Source organism: Plecotus auritus (assembly GCF_963455305.1).
Source record: "Plecotus auritus genome assembly, chromosome: X".
Classification (NCBI taxonomy): domain Eukaryota; kingdom Metazoa; phylum Chordata; class Mammalia; order Chiroptera; family Vespertilionidae; genus Plecotus; species Plecotus auritus.
Genome location: NC_137784.1, coordinates 74,507,036 through 74,521,481, shown reverse-complemented (window position 1 = coordinate 74,521,481; position 14,446 = coordinate 74,507,036).

The following is a 14,446-nucleotide window of genomic DNA, read 5'->3' as shown; positions in this document are numbered from 1 at the left end:
GGCTTTGTATGTCAGACGGACTAGTTTGAACTTCATGCAGTAGATGAAATGAAATAATTTAAGATGTTTTTCATCAGAAAGCATCATGTCAGAGTTAGATTAAGATTAGTCTTCCACCAGTAAGTGGAGTGACTTAGAGTAGGGATAGCCCAGAATAGTGTTTCTCATACTTATGTGTATCTAAAAACTATTTATGATGCTAGTTTTAAAAATGTGTATTCCAGTCACCTGGCCTCAGAGTTTGTAGTTGGAGGGTATATTCCAGGAAATGGTGTTTATTACCAGCACTTTAAATGTTTCTTATATAACATATACTGAAGCCAGGTGTTTCATACATGCATGTACATACCTACATACACAGGTTTTGTACATAAAAATGTTCCTTACATACATAGTATTTGAGAGCTTCTGATCTGATTTTTCTTCACACCAATCTTCTAAACCAATAGATTAGTGATGTAATTTGGGGGTGAAGAAAATGTGTTGGACAAAGGAACACAGGCTGTCTCTGAAGTAGGCAGCTGCAACTCAGATTAAGCTGATCATTGCCATTCAGGAAAGTTGGCCCAGTTTTGTTTGAGTATCTGCTTTTTCAGGAGAAACCAGGTATATGAATGAATTCTTATGGTTACTGTCCCAATTTTTAATGTTTAATGTCTCATCTCTCTCTCTCTCTCTTTCTCTCTCTCTCTCTCTCTGTTTCTGCAAACAAACAAAAAGTCTTTAAAGACTTTTGGTGGGATTTGGCTCAAGGGCAACTATTGTATGACCTCTGACCTTTTTTTACTAACCCCACTCAGTTCAGGTTTTCTCATTTTTGTAATGTTTTATTATCCTTGTTTGTTCTTGGCTTTCACATTTGCATTTATTTCTATAGTGTTGTATACGTATATCAATATGTACTTTTTATAAATTGACTGTCTCCCTAGGTGGGCCAAGAGTTCCTCAAAAGGAAGGACCATAGCCCCTATTTCAACTCTGCTCTCTTTACAGTGAGCACACTGTGAGGAAGATGGGGGTTGACTTATGCTAGTGCAATAGATGCTATTTGTGGTCACTGTGTTTTAGTGATCATGATCCTTCAGCCCAGTATTAAAATATATATTGCCAATTATTTATGAAGAGGAAAATAGTCAATCTATTATATTATTACTTATGTTTCCCTATGCTACATAAATTTATGCATATAGATCTTTCCTGCCAGCATTATCCTCTCTTCATTTCTGCAGCACATTATATGCTGTGTGTTGTGCAAATGTTTCCCCGCGCTTACTTTTCAAGTGGTTTCTCATAGCAGATGTTCCCCCAAGTGTACTTTCTTCCTCTTTTACTAGCATTTCTTTCTATACAAACAACAGATTGCTTATCAGCTGTCCTTTAGATTAAAGGAGAAAAACATTCACTTCTACAGATATTTGCTTGTCTCCCCCCACCCCAAGATTCTCAGAATAGATTTATAAAGAAATATGCATCCTTCCTCTCGCTTTCTTCCCTGACTCCTTAATGTCATAATATAAAACTTGGCTTTCAAATTATTTCGATAGAGTCATCTTCTTTGAATTTTCTGAGCAAAATTGCCTTCTTAGTATATTAGCATTAGATGAAAATGTGGTGTTCAGTTGACTCATGAACAAAACGTACTTGTCTGAGTATCAACCAAAGATAGTACAATAAATTTATATTATCTAAAATTAAAAGGGGATAAATAGGAATCTTGTTTCTCATCCGAAGCTAATTCTTCTGATTGTTACTAAGGGGGCTTGTAGGACTAGGAATAAAAATACAGGTGACAAATACTGGACTCCACATAACCACTATATATAGGAATAGAATTTTACAGTTTACACAGCATTTCACCTACACTATCCCATTTAATCCTCACACAAGCTAGTATAAGTTGTATTAGCCCCAGTTTTACAGCTAAAGGTTGAGATATAGTTTACCCAAGGTCACACAACCACAAAGCTGAGATGCCAACACTCCAACCCAAGTTCAGTTCTTTATTTGCACTGGACTACCTTGACCCTCTGCCATTTCTATAATGACTTTCAAATCATCCTCAATTGCATTTTTAACAGCTTTGTTGAAATATAATTCAAGCACCATACAATTCAGCCATTTAAATTGTATAATTTAATGCTGCTTAGTATTCACAGAATTGTAAGACCATCTTTAAAAGCTACGTTTAGAATATTGTTTATCACCTCAAATAGAAACATTATACCCATTAGTAGTCATTCCCCACTCTCTCTCCCTCAAAGCCCTGGCAACTACTAATCTTTCTGACTCTATAGATTTGCCTATTCTGGACATTTCATATGAATGCAATCATATAATATGTGGCCTTTTGTGTTTGGCTCTTCTCACTGAGCATAATGTTTTCAAGTTTTATCTATGCCATGCAATAGCAATATTTATTCCTTTTTATGGCTGAATGCTACTCCATTGTATGAATATACCACTTTTTATTTATGCATCCATTATATGATGGGTATCAGTGTTGTTTTCACGTTTTGGTTATTGTAAATAGTTCTGCTGAATACATTAAATTGCTTTTTCACATGTAATATGTACACAGTATTTTTATTTAGTAAGTCTGTTAAAGGCCCATAGAGGAATGTACTTGTGGCTCATTTGGGTTTTTGGAAGAAAAAAAAAAGTTGAGTGTGGCTGGAAGCTAGAATAAAGATTTTGAAGTAGAGAGTGGTGAAAGTTGAGGTTAGAGTTTTAAGAAGGTGTCAGATACAGAGAAGCCTTAGAGACCATTTTAAGGATCTGATCTTTTCCCGAAGAACTCATGAAAACCACTGAAGAGTTTTAATCAAGCTGGTTAAGAAATTTGTTTGTAACTATAGAAAGACTGCTTTGAGTATATTGTTGAGAAAATACTAAAAGGGAGGCAGGAGCCTATTTCAGAAGTGCCTTTAGAATAATCAAATATATGCACCGCTCTCACCTAAAGGCATTGCTTTGCTTCTGTCTGGCACTGGGGCTTCTCTACAGGTATGGCAGGTGTAGTGTCCTATGAAGTAATTATTTGAAGTACTCTTTTCTTAAATTTATTTTCTTATTTAAGTATAGTTGGTATACAATCTTATATTGGTTGTATTAGTTTCAGGTATACAATATTGTGATTTGACATTTTTATACCTTACAACGTGCTCTAAAAATACTTTCCCAGTCTCATTTGATTGTGGTAGGTAAAACTTCGCTTTCTAAGTAACAGTTCCTTGAACATTTTGGTCTATATTATAGTGTCAGAGAGAGAAAGAGTGCCAGAGACCTTCTAATCTGATCTCTTTATATTATGGAAAATAAAATGAAGCTCAGATAGATTTTTTTCCTCACTATCACAGCCCTGTGACTTATGCCTCTTTACTTCTAATAGAATATTCTTTTCACTATAGCATGCTTCTTTCCCAACTTAGCATTCATCATACAAGAATTGTTTGTGAAGTACCTATTTAGGGACTAGAACTGTACAAAGTGATGTGGACATTGTTAAGAGTGAAATTCTTCTTTCCTTTGTTCTTGGAAGCCTTTGAAGAGATGTGAATTATTTGTCTGAGTTTCTGGACAATAGTAATAGTGTTTAGGGTCCCTAGAGACACGGCACAGGGTAAAGTTCAGCATGATTTGGACTGTCATCCTTATGCAGAGCATCTACACAAACCCCTGCCTTGCAGCTTTTTGTGAGTAATAAATACTATGTGTGCTACATGTCTTTCATAATGTCTGGTGTATAAGTACACAATAAAGTTGGAAAGAAAGTGCATTAAGGACAAGCTCAAGATGATTTCTCAGAAGAGGGTGAAATCATTGGAGAAGAATGCATGGAGGTAAGGGCACTCTGAATTGGGCTTTGGCTGAATGGAAAGAACTGCTCCTCTTTCTAGGACTGCCAGGTAGAGTCAACTTCTACAGACTGCTTTCTTTTTTTTACTTAACACAGCCTCGGATGCAACTTTAGAAATAAATGCTGCAGAGAATTTGGGATTTAATGGTTTTTTATTACTAGTGGAAATTTGTGGTTATTTGGAGAATGAGTCATAAAGATTAGCATTGTGTTTACTGGTTATATAACGTGATTCATAATTTTAAAAAATCTAGGTGAGTTTTCAGGAGACATTTTATGAACTTTGAATGCTTGGTTCAAATTTTCTTTTTTATGTCCTTTTAAGGTTTAATTTCCTAGGGAATTGAAACAACAACCTAATTACTTTAAAAGTAGTGATGTGAATTTGACCTCTTAGCCTAGCTTATTTTCTTCTAATGGAAAGATCTGCTCACATAAAGCACATCAGCACAAGTATGACTGGCTGTACCCATCTCTGGTAGCTTTAATTTGGAGTCCAATTGCTTGAACCATTACCATTTACCAATCTTGTCTATCAGGCTCTCTTGCTATAAGTATATGGAATTTCCTATGCATTTCTTATATATTGCACAGAGACCTAAAAGCAAATAATGATTCTAGTATTCTCCAACAGGCAGTTCAAAACTTAGTGCAGACAAGCTCACCTAGTTATCTGTCAGCATTTGGGGTGAAATTTAAAGCAAGAATGTCAAGTGACACTTTAAAAATGGAATATTTTAGTCAAGTAAATCCTATATAAAAAAAAGCCTAATATGCTAAGTGTCTGGTCGTCTGGTGGCCAGTCGTCTGTTCAACCAATCAAAGTGTAATATGCTAGTAATATGCTAAGGCCGCTCAACCGCTCGCTATGATGTGCACTGACCACCAGCAGGCAGACACTCTGACCAGTAGGTTAGCTTGCTGCTGGAGTCCAGCCTATTGGGACCAAGCAAAACAGGCTGGATACGCCCTGGAGCCCTCCCACTGTCCCTCCCCTGCTGGCCAACCTCCTGTGTCTCTCTCTTGCCCCTATCATGCACCAGTGGGGTCCCTCGGCCTGGCCTGTGCCCTCTTGCAAACCAGGACCCCTCAGGAGAGGTCAGAGAGCCAGTTTCGTCCTGATCCCACAAGCCAGGCCAAGGGACCCCACTGGTGCACGAATTTGTGCACCAGGCCTCTAGTATGAAATAAATGTCAAGTTACTTCTTAATTTTATGACCTATAAAAATATTTATCTTCTTTGATTCTAAGCTGTTTAAATAAAACCACCTAAATCAATGGGGAGCATAAACCAAAATAAAATTAGTATATAAGAAAAGAACTTGTCACCAGTATATAAAAATAGTGTCTATTTTTTGAGTTCTTACTTTGCAAAGTACTGTGCCTATGGTCCCTTGAAAGGTACTGGGAAAGAATCCATTCCTGCCTCTTCTACCTTCTGGTTGTTACTGACAATCCTTGGCATTCCCTGGTTTATAGTTGCATCACTCCAGTCTCTACCTCTGTCTTCACATGGCCTTCTGCCCTGTGTGTCCAAATTTTTCTCTTCTTATAAGGGCATACATTGTATTAGATTTAGGTCCCATCCTAATCCAGTATGACCTCATCTTAACTAATTACATTCCCAAAGGTACTATTTCCAAATAAAGTCACATTCACAGGTTCCATGTAGATCATATATTTTGAATTTTGGGAAGGCACTATTTGACCCAATAGATAATGCTAAAATTATTGCCTCACTGAATTCTATTAATTCTGCAAAGTACGTAATTGTATTTTTGTCTTAAACTTAAAAAAAATAAAGTTCAGGGTGATTTGACAAGGTCACACAGTGCATAACTGGCAGAGCTAGTATTCTAGTTTATAGCTAACTGAATTCCAAAACTTTCTTTTGACTCTACTATTAGGATGATTTTTCCAGCATTGTATTAACATAAGAAATTTTAAAACGTCTTATCTTTTTGAAGTTGTGGTGGTGCTTATTTGTATGGAATACTCTTATTACAATTTATGCCATGATAACTAGAATTATGTATTTTTTTAAATTTTAATACATATTTTAAAAATTGTCTTGCAGAAAGGGTTGCATCAATTTGCATTCATCTAACAATGCAATATTACAATTGTTTTTTCATTTAACAAAATGGTCAAAATTACCCTTATATTTTTGTATTATCATCTGTTTAAGTATTAGTAAAGCTAAATATTTTGAAAATGCTTGCTGAACATTTGTATTCTTAATATTGTGAATGACCTATATATGTATTTAACAAATGTTTTATTGATGTGTTCTATTTTACGTATCTGTTTATAAAAGTTGTTTATATATTCATGTTAGCAATCCTATATCCTAAATGTTGCAATTGATTTTTCCAAGTATGTGATTTTATTTTATGTTTGCTCATTTGTGTGTTTTAACTGAAGATTTAAATTATAAGGCATTGGAATAGTTTTTATTTATTAATTCTGGATTTTGTCTTTTGCTTAGAAAAACCTTTCCTACTTCATAATTATAAACATGTTATCCTATATTTTATTCTTGTACTTAATGTGATTTAATATTTGCATTTAATATTTAATTCATATGGAAATTTTTTAATTTAAAAAATGAAATATGCATAGACCTTCAAGTTTTTAAATGACTTGTCAGTTTTATCAGTAATTAAATAATAAGACTTTTGTCATTAATTTGAAAGGCTACCTTTATCATATACTAAATTTAGTTATATATAAATTTTCATTTGAACTTTCTTTTTTTAATTGAATTTATTGGGGTGACATTGATTAATAAAATTATACAGGTTTTAGGCATACAACTCTACAGTACATTGTATTGTGTGTTTACCACCCCAAGTCCAGTCTTCTTCCATCACCATTTATCCCCCCTTTACCTTCTTCTACCTCCCCCTCACTTCCACCTATTCTTCCCTCTGGCAATCACCATACGATTGTCTGTGTTCATGAGTCTCATTTTTTTTCTTTGATTAAACACTTCACCCTTCTCACCCAGCCCCAATCCCCATCCCTCTGACAGCTGTCAGTCTGTCCTCTGTGTCCATGAGGCTGTCTCCATTTTGTTTGTTAGTTTATTTTGTTCATTAGATTCCACATATAAATGAAATCATATGGTGCTTATCTTTCTCTGACTAGCTTATCTCACTTAGCATAACACTCTCTAGATTGGCCAGTACTATATTACTATACTTAAAAATTATTATAGTTAAATAATAATTCTAATACCTTACTTAGCAGATTTACATTGATTACTATTATTCCCTTCAGAGTTATATTTTTTTATTTTTATTCCTTTATTTTTGTATATTAAATATTGAATAATGTTAGAGGTACAGGGGAACCAGAATACCCAGAAAAAAATATTTAAAAGGAAAACAGTTGATGGACCCACTTTTCTTAATTTCAAAACTTATTGCAAAGTTGCAATAATCAAGACAGTGTGGTATTGGCATAAGGACAGACATATACAACAAAGGAATAGAATTCAGAATCCAAAAATAATCCTGTACATCTATGGCCAATTAGTTTTCAACAAGGGTGTCAAGATCATTTAATGGATTTAAAAAATGTTTTCAGCAAATGGTACTGGACCAACTGGATATCCACATGTAAAACAATAAAGGTGGGACCCTGCCTCCCACTATAAAAAACTTAACTCAAAATTAATCAAAGACCTACATCTAAGAGTTAAAATATAAAACTCAAGTAATGTAATAGGAACGGTGGCATGAAAGCACACCTTTCCTCTCCCCTGAAATTTCAATAAGTTAACCAACTATAATTCAATAAAGAAATCTCTGCTCAACACAGATGCAGACCTGAGAGACCCGCACACTGAAATATCTAAAGGTGGGCAAGGGAATAAATGGGGAGGATAGAAGGGAGGAAAGCACAGACAGCCTGCAGATGTAGCCCTGCAGCTAGGAGCTCACAACACAGCCAGCCAAGAAAGGGGAGAAAGCTGGCAGTAGCAGGCACTTCCTTCACCTGGAGCAACAGAAAGCTGCAGAGGGCAGTCCAGCAGGGAGAGCAGAGTAGAGCAAACAGTAACTGAGCCAGCAGATGCCAGACAGAACATGGGTTCTGCCATGTGGCTCTCCACTGCTGGGCTAGGCAGTGGTGTTTCAGACAAAGAAACAGAACCACAGAGCCCTGCCACCGCTTGGACTCCCAAAACTCACCTCCCATTACCCTTGGAGTTGGGTACAGGAGCATATTGTCTGTAAACCAAGAGTTGTTGTAGAACCACTGTTTCCCTCTGTGGGGGTGCTTGGGGTGGGAGGTCAGGGGTTGCCATTATAGTGAGGGCAAAACAAACTCTACTCCTAAGCAGGGTGGCTGTATTGTCTTATAGAAGCCACAGAGGTTCAAGACTGGGAGACCACAGAGGTAAAAAATCTTGAGATTCAGAGCCATCAACTAGAAAATAGTAGAAAGACCTCTTCAGAGATAAATGCATAAGCAAAGGAGGACAGCAAATACCATGAAACACCACAGTAATGATGATGACCAGAAAGAAAATGAAAAATCCCCAGAAAGCAAGCTGGAATACATGGAAATATGTGATATAAATGACAGAGATTTCAAGATTGCAGTTTTAAAAATACTCAACTAGATTTGAGAAAATACCAACAAGCAATTCAGAGCATTCAGAAAACAAATCAATGAACAAAACGAGTACTTTACTCAATAGATTGAAACATTAAAAAATAACCAATCAGAAATCGTGTAAATGAAGCATGCAATTAAGGAGATTAAGAGTAAACTACTGAACACAGAAAACAAAACCAACCAGATGGAGGACAGAATTAGTGATATTGAAGAAAGAAATCAAGAAATAATGCAGAGGAAGAGAGAGGCCTGAGCATAAAGAAAAATGAAAGAGCTCTATGAGACCTATTTGACTCCATCAGAAAAAGCAATATTAGAATTATAGGCATTGTGGAGGAGGAAGAGAGGAAGCATGGAATGGAGAATCTATTAAAACAAATAATGGATGAGAACTTCTCAAATCTATGAAAAGAACTAAATCCTTGAATCCAAGAAGCAAACAGGACACCTAGTTAATTACCTCATTTCAAAGAAGAACTTTCCATAGCACTTGGTATTGAAGCCATCAAAAATTAAGAAATAACAACAACAACAAAAACTGTCAAGCAGCCAGGGAAAGGAAGGAAGTGACTTACAAAGGAAACCCCATCAGAATTTCATTCAACTTCTCAGCAGAAACTTTACAATCCAGAATATAGTGGAACCAAATACAGTGGAACCTCATTTCTAGAACATCTCCCATCTTGAACAATTCGGGTTCTCAACCTCACAACCCTTTGACACCTCTGTGATCAGTCACGCATTTCTCAGGTAACCAACAAAGGAGAGAATGTGCAAATATAAGTCAGTTTACCACTGTTAAAATCTCAAGATATTGTGCTGTGAATATTTTCGTGATTTTGTGTGTGTGTGTGTGTGTGTGTGTGTGTGTGTGTGTGTTGTCTTTTGCTTTTGTTGCTGCTTATAATTATTGTTCAATTTTCATTTTTTACTGTACATTTCCTTTCCTTTTTGTTAAATTTCCATTTACATTTCATGTGCTTTTGTTTTAAGGTGCTTATTTATAGATTAAATAGTACAATAGATATGAAATATATATAGGAAAGGTTAAAACAGGAAATCACTTGGGGATCTGGAACAGATTAATTCAATTTACATTATTTCTAATGGGAAAAAATGATTCCATTTTCAAACAGCCTTCCAGAATGAATTAAATTCAAGAAACGAGGTTCCACTGTATTTAAACATCTGAAAGAGAGAAATTACCAGCCATGAATAATATATCCTGCAACATTATCCTTTAAATATGAAGGAGAAATAAAGATATCCCCAGACATACAGAAGCTGAGGGAGTTATCACCAGAAAACATCCAATACAGGAAATACTGAAGGGAGTTATTCAACCAGAAACAAACAAACAAACAAAAAAAACATAAAGTCACAAAATACAAGTAAGATCACCAAAAAACTTACAGAATAAAGAAGGATAATTTGTGACAACAAAAACATAAAAGGCGAGGAGGGAATGGTATGAACTGGCAAAGGAAGATGAAGATCAAATGCACTCAAAAGAAAAAGAAAACTACTGTATATAAGTAACTTCCTTTTTTATAAACCTAATGGCAACCACACACAAAAATCCCCAAATCAGGACATACAGCTTAAAAAAAGAGGGAGCAGAGGAAAGATATATGGAATACCACCAAACAAAAACAACAGACAGAAGCACAAAGCAAAAGAACCAATGGAGGCACAGAGGTACCAGAAAACAAAAAATAAAATGGCTACATGAAATCCTCATACATCAATAATTACCATAAATGTAAATGGTCTGACTTCACTAATAAAGAGGCACAGAGTAGCAGAGTGGATCAAAAAACAAAACCCAATCATATGCTGCCTACAAGAGACACATCTAAGCTGCAAAGACAAAGGTAGATTTAAAATAAAAGGGTGAAAAATTATTCTCCAAGCAAATAGTTACAGAAAAGCAGGTGTAGGCATACTTATATCTGACAAAATAGATTTCAAAATAACAAGAGACAAAGACGGACACTTTATAAAAGGAACACTACATTGAGAAAACACAACACTTCTTAATATATATGCACCCAACCAGGGAGCAGTGAAATATATAAAACAACTACTCACAGAACTAAAGGGAGGAACAGATCAAAACACAATCATAGTTGAGTAACTTAATACTCCATTGATAGCACTAGACAGATAAAACAAACAGAAATTAAATAAAGAAATATCAGCCTTAAATGAAATGCTAGAGCAAATGGACATAATTGAGTATTAGGGTAGTTATTGATGTATGAGGATTTACAGAACCTTTGATCCCAGAAAATTAGATTGTACATTCTTCTCTAGTGCACATGGAACATTCTCAAGGATAAACCATATATTGGGTTACAAAACTAACATCAACAAATTCAAGAAGATTTAAATTATACCAAGCATATTCTCCAACCATGATGCCTTGAAATTAGAAATCAACTGCAAAAAGAAAGTAAAGAAGCCTACAAATATGTGGAGATTAAACAACATAATACTAAAAAAATGACGGGTCAAAGAAGAAATAAAAGATGAGATCAAAAGATATATAAAGACAAATGATAATGAAAATACAACATATCAAAACTTCTGGGATGCAGCAAAAGCAGTAATAAGAAGGAAGTTTATATCATTACAGGCCTATCTCAAGAAACAAGAAAAATCCCAAGTAAACAACTGAGCATCACATCTTAAAGTAATAGGAAAAGATGAACAAAGCAACCCAAAGTCAGCAGAAGAAAGCAAATAATAAAAATTAGAGCAGAATTAAATGAAATAGAGAACAATAAGACTATACAAAAAGTCAATAAAACAAAGAGCTGGTTCTTTGAAAAGATTAATAAAATTGACAAACCCCTGGGGAGGCTCACTAAGGAAAAGAGCCACATAAACAAAATCAGAAATGAGAGAGAAATTACCACAGACATCACAGATATACAAAGGATCATACTACAATATTATGAAGACTATATGCCACCAAATTCAATAACCTAGTAGACATGGAAAAGTTCCTAGAAATGTATAACCCTTCTAGACTAAATCATGAAGAACTAGAAAATCTAAATAGACCGATTAGCAGTGAGGAAATTGAAACAACCACCGAAAACCTCCCCCAAAACAAACTGGGCCAGATGGCTTCACCAGTGAATTTTATCAAACATCCAAAGATTTAAAACCTATCCTTCTTAAGCTCTTCTAAAAAATTGAATAAGAAGCAATACTTCCTAACAATTCTATGAGGCCAATATAACCCTGATACCAAAACCTGGCAAAGATAACACAAAAAAAGGAAAACTACAGATCAATATCTCTGGTGAATACAGATGCAAAAATCCTAAACAAAATACTAACAAATCAAATACAATAGTACATTCAAAAATAATACATCACAATCAAGTGTGTTTTATTCCAGGGGCACAATGATGGTTCAACATATGCAAGTCAATCGACATAATACATCACATTAGCAAAGTAAAGGCTAAAAATCATAAGATCTTATCAAGAGATGCAGAAAAAGCATTTGAAATACAACATCCATTTATGATTAAGACATTCAGTAGAATAGGAATAGAAGGAAAGTACCTCAACCTAATAAAGGCCATATACTAGTATGATAAACCCTCAGCTAATATCATACTCAATGGTGAATAACTGAAAGCTTTTCCTCTAAGATCAGGAACAAGACAAGTATGTCCACTCTCACCACTCTTATTCAACATAGTGCTAGAAGTCCTAGCCAGAGTAATACAGCAAGAGAAAGAAATAAAAGGCATCCAAATAGGAAAGGAAGAAATCAAACTGCCACTTTTTGTGGACTACATGATTCTCTATATAGCAAACCCTAAAGACTCCACCAAAAAACTATTAGAAACAATAAACAAATACACTCAAGTTGCAGGATACAAAATCAATGTGCAAAAATCCATTGCCTTCTTGTATAATAACAAAAAAACTTCAGAAAAGAAAATTAAAAAAAAAAACAATTCCTTTTGCAATTGCAACCAAAAGATTAAAATACCTACTAATAAACTTAACAGAGAATGTGAAAGACCTATATACTGAAAATTACAAAGCATTATTGAAAAAGACACAACAAAATGGAAAAATATTCTTTGTTCATGGATTGGAACTATCAACATAGTTAAAATGGCCATATTACCCAAAGCAATATACAGATTTAATACAATCTCCATCAAAATTCCAATATCAAATTTTTAAGAAATAGAATGAGAAATCATCAGATTTATATTGAACCACAAAAGACCCCAAATAGACAAAGTAATCCTGAGAAAAAAGAACAAAGCTAGAGGTATCATGCTACCTGCACTGCTGGTGGGAATGTAGACTGGTTCAATCACTATGGAAAGCAATCTGGTGATTCCTCAAAAAATTAAGAAGAGAGCTACCCTATGACACAGCAATCCCTCTCTTGGGTATATATCGGAAAAACTTGAAATCATATATTCACAAAGATATATGCACTCCTATGTTCACTGCAGCATTATTCACGGTGGCCAAGACATGGAATAATACTCAGCCATAAGAAAGGATGAAATAGCACCATTTGCAACAACATGGATGGACCTTGAAAACATTACACTAAGTGAAATAAGACAGTCAGCAAAAGCTAAGAACTATATGATTTCACTCATATGTGGGATATAAAACTGAAACTCATGAATACAAACAGCAGTGTGGTAGTTGCCAGAGGGAAGGGTGTAGGGGAAGAAGATGGTCCTAATATAAGGTGACAGGAGAAGATTTGACTTTGGGTGGTGTACACACAGTGCAATATACAGATCTTATAACATAGAAACCCACACTTAAAACCTATATGTTCATGTTGACCAATGTCAACCCAATCAATTTAATAAATAATTTTTTTTTAAAAATAAAACTCTCTGAAGAAAATATAGTAGTACATCTATTCCCTTGTATTAGTCAGTGGTTTCTTAGGTACTATACCAAAACCACAAGCAACAGCAGAAAAAAAATGATAAGGTAGACTTCATAAAAATTAGAAACTTTTATACATAGGATACTATCAAGAAAATGAAAAGACAACCCACAAAATAGGAGAAAATATTTGCAAATCACATGATCATGGTCTAGTATCAAGTTTATATAAATAACACAAAATCAACAATATAAAGACAAATAATCCAATTAAAATGAGCAAATTATTTATTTTTTTCAATTAAATTTAGTTTTATTGTTTAAAGTATTACAAATAGTAGTACATATGTCTCCTTTTTTTCCCCCCACTGACCTCCCCCTGCCCTCATCCTCCCACCCCCAGTGTCTTGAGTCTGTTGGTTGTGCTTATATGCATGCATACAAGTCCTTTGGTTGATCTCTTACCACCACCCCCCAATCCTCCCTTACCTTCCCGCTGTAGTTTGACAGCCTGTTCAATGCTTCTTTGCCTTTGTCTATTTTTGTTCAACAGTTTGTAATGTTCTTTATTATCCATAAGTGAGTGAGATCATGTGGTATTTATCTTTCAGTGACTGGCTTATTTCACTTAGCATAATGCTCTCCAGATCCATCCATGCTGTTGCAAATGGTAAGAATTCCTTCTTTTTTTACAGCAGCATAGTATTCCATTGTGTAGATGTACCACAGTTTTCTAATCCATTCATCTGCTGATGGGCATTTAGGCTGTTTCCAAATCTTAGCTATTGTAAATTGCACTGCTATGAACATAGGGGTGCATATATCCTTTCTGATTGGTGTTGCTGTTTTCTTGGGATATATTCCTAGAAGTGGGATTACTGGGTCAAATGGGAGAGCCATTTTTAGTTTTTTGAGGAAACTCCATACTGTTCTCCACAGTGGCTGCACCAATTTGCATTCCCACCATCAGTGCATGGGGGTTCCTTTTTCTCCGCATCCTTGCCAGCACTTGTCATCCGTTGATTTGTTGATGATAGCCGTTCTGACAGGTGTGAGATGGTACCGCAT